Genomic DNA, 3,324 nt, shown 5'->3' on the forward strand with positions numbered 1-3,324 from the left:
ATTTGTTTGTTGCATTCATCATCGCATCATCCGCATTGCATCGGCACTCGTTGTCGTCATTGTTTTTAAAACTTGCATTCGTTCGTAGTTGCCGCGTTTCCCCCTTGTCGTCGTTGACCGTTTTGAGACCAACCTTGTTCTTCGTTTTCCCTCTTGCTTAAACCGGAGTCCCTCTTTACACAGTGCATCGCCCCCTCGCCCGTGTCCGAAACTTTCCTGAACCCGAACCGGACTACCGTTACCGTTGGGTCCGGATCATCCCCAAACATCTATAAAACATCACCGTTTTCTTTGTTGGACGATCCTAGCCTATTTTCTTGATCGTCCGATTTAAATCGGAGGGCCCAAATAGCCTCTAATCTAATCCCATGAGATATATATTAGTCCAACCCTAGAAATTAGGAGCCTTGCCCCATCAGTCCCATCCCGCCGCCGCCAGCATCTCCCACCTCGGGATCCCTCCAGATCCACCCTCTCTCCCTCGATTTCCCGATCGGGCCAACCACCTCCTTCCCTCGATCCACCCAATCCCGCAACCGAGGCCCGAGCTCCTCTCGCTCGATCCCTCCTCGAGCATCTGCCCCTGCCCGAGCTCCTACCGCAGCTCCCCATCACCCTCGACCCTGCCTCGTCAGCCGGTCGACAACGGCGACCGGATCAACGCCGGAGATGAGTGCCCCGACAGCCCCGCTCGTTTTCCCCTCCTGCTTCTCTACCTCTCTGTCTCACGATCTTCCCCTCCCTCTCTCTGTTTTCGCTCACAGGAGACCGCCATGGCGCCGTTGTAGTTCTTCTGCAGTTGGATGCAGCAGCGCTGCATCGAGCGCACGTCCGCGCCGCCGCTGCCGTGTCTGCCTCCCTCCGCCTCCAGCCGTCCCCGACGCCATGCGCCTCGTCCGCCTTGCCGGGTTCTTCGCCAGTCCCTCGTCCCGCTCGTCTCCGACACCAGCGCCGTCCGCCCCGGCAACCTCGACGTCGAGCTCCAGTTGGAACTGCTTCGCGCGCCCCTGTACCCGCGAGCGTCTGAGGCTGCGCCCTCCTCCTCGTCCAGCCCCTCCCCGTCGCCTACATCTCCTCCGGCAACGCCGCCGTGCCCGCACACCTATGGCGAAGCTCCGGTGAGCCAAGCCGCGCCCGTGCCCCTGTTTCTTCCTTCCCCTTCACCTTCTATCTCTTCCTCACATCTCTCTCTCTATCTGCTCGTACAGGGAGCTCCGACGCCCTGGAGACCCGTGCCCCCGCCGGACCTCCTTCCTCCGCATCCGGCCACGCCGGCGGAAAGCCCTGCCTCCGCCGCCTCGCCAAGTTTCGCCGCCTGAACCTCCCTGCATCGCCATGGCCGCCGGCCTCTGTTTTCCACGCTGTGAGCAGCTACCTCCATGAACGAAGCTTCGATCCTTTCCTAGATCTGTTCTGGCAAGTAGAGGTTATTTAGAATTGCCACTATGTTTCCACCGCAAGCATATCACCTAGCCCAGTAGCTAGCGCGGCCTCTATCCATTCAAGGGGTCTGGGATTCGAGTCCCAGCCGCCCCTTTTTTATGCTTAGTTTTTTCCTGTTATTTTGCACTCCCACTTCTGCTTCGGGCCAGATCAGCTGCTGGGCTTGCACAGTGCGTTGCATTCGGCCCGTTGCTATTTTTTTGGCGTGCTGCGAATTTCATATTATCCAGAGAGTGCAGTTTTGCAGAAAACCCCTCATACATCATGCATATAATAACTTCACAGCCGTGCATCGGATTAAAATAATTTATATATGAAAAATGTCTAGAATTTCAGCTAGTTAAATTATATGCCACTTTCGCCCATGTTAAAATTGTTTAAAATGTTGTTTGATTAATTTTGCTCGAATAATATGTTAAAATGATTTATTTCATAACTAAATAACCGTAGCTCGGATTTTATTAAACTTTATATGTAAATGGGGTAGGAAAATGCCTAGTTTAACATGGTGCACTTTATTTTCCTGTTTAACAACATTAAAATTGTGTTTAGGGCAGAACAGTAGCAAATTCGAAATATGCATATGAGGATTTTTCGGAATTGTTGTTTGTTGTTCCGGCCTCATTTAAACTTGCCTAAATAGTTAGTTTACTTATGCCTCACCTCTTGCCATGTTAATCAACATTTAATATTGTTGGGTACATAAACAAGAGCGAACTAAATGTTTGGAATGTGGTGTTTCGTCAATATGCAACTCGTTGCATATTGAGCTCCACTTAAATTGTAGTGTTGTTTGTTGCATTTGCCATGCCATGCCTTATTAAACCGGACATGCATCATACTTGGTTGTGCATCATGCCATGTTTATGTGATGGTTGTTTACTATGTTGTTTGTTTCTTTCCGGGTTGCTTCTCTCGTTAGCTTCGGTTTCGTTCTGGAGTTGTGAGGATTCGTTCGACTACATCCGTTTGTCTTCTTCATGGACTCGCTCTTCTTCCTAGCGGAATCTCAGGCAAGATGACCATGCCCTCGAAATCACTTCTATCTTTGCTTGCTAGTTGTTCGCTCTATCGCTATGTTGCGCTACCTACCACTTGTTATATCATGCCTCCCATATTGCCATGTCAAGCCTCTAACCCACCTTTCCTAGCAAACCGTTGTTTGGCTATGTTACCGCTTTTGCTCAGCCCTTCTTATAGCGTTGCTAGTTGCAGGTGAAGTTTAAGTTTGTTCCTTGTTGGAACATGGATTTTATGAATTCTGTTGGGATATCACAATATCTCTTATTTAATTAATGCATCTATATACTTGGTAAAGGGTGGAAGGCTCGGCCTTATGCCTGGTGTTTTGTTCCACTCTTGCCGCCCTAGTTTCCGTCATACCGGTGTTATGTTCCTTGATTTTGCGTTCCTTACGCGGTTGGGTGATTTATGGGACCCCCTTGACAGTTCGCTTTGAATAAAACTCCTCCAGCAAGGCCCAACCTTGGTTTTACCATTTGCTACCATCTATCCCCTTTTCCCTTGGGTTCTGCAGACTCAAGGGTCATCTTTATTTTAGACCCCCCCCCCGGGCCAGTGCTCCTTCGAGTGTTAGTCCGAACTGAGCAGCCTGCGGGGCCACCTCGGGGAAACTCGAGGTCTGGTTTTACTCGTAGCTTGACTTATCCGGTGTGCCCTGAGAACGAGATATGTTCAGCTCCTATCGGGATTTGTCGGCACATCGGGCGGCTTTGCTGGTCTTGTTTTACCATTGTCGAAATGTCTTGTAAACCGAGATTCCGAGACTGATCGGGTCTTCCCGGGAGAAGGTTTATCCTTCGTTGACCGTGAGAGCTTATAATGGGCTAAGTTGGGACACCCCTGCAGGGTATTATCTTT

At 50.5% G+C, this 3,324-nt stretch overlaps 1 long non-coding RNA gene across 1 annotated transcript; it reads left to right on the forward strand.

Annotated features, from left to right (window-relative positions):
* The first annotated feature begins 406 nt into the window (after positions 1-406).
* Positions 407-2,624, forward strand: LOC141042027 (uncharacterized). Its single transcript, XR_012203833.1, has 2 exons — positions 407-1,363; positions 2,366-2,624. It is a non-coding gene; the product is annotated as an uncharacterized lncRNA (long non-coding RNA).
* The last annotated feature ends 700 nt before the right edge of the window (positions 2,625-3,324 follow it).

This window comes from Aegilops tauschii, chromosome 2 (genome assembly GCF_002575655.3).
Source record: "Aegilops tauschii subsp. strangulata cultivar AL8/78 chromosome 2, Aet v6.0, whole genome shotgun sequence".
Taxonomy (NCBI): domain Eukaryota; kingdom Viridiplantae; phylum Streptophyta; class Magnoliopsida; order Poales; family Poaceae; genus Aegilops; species Aegilops tauschii.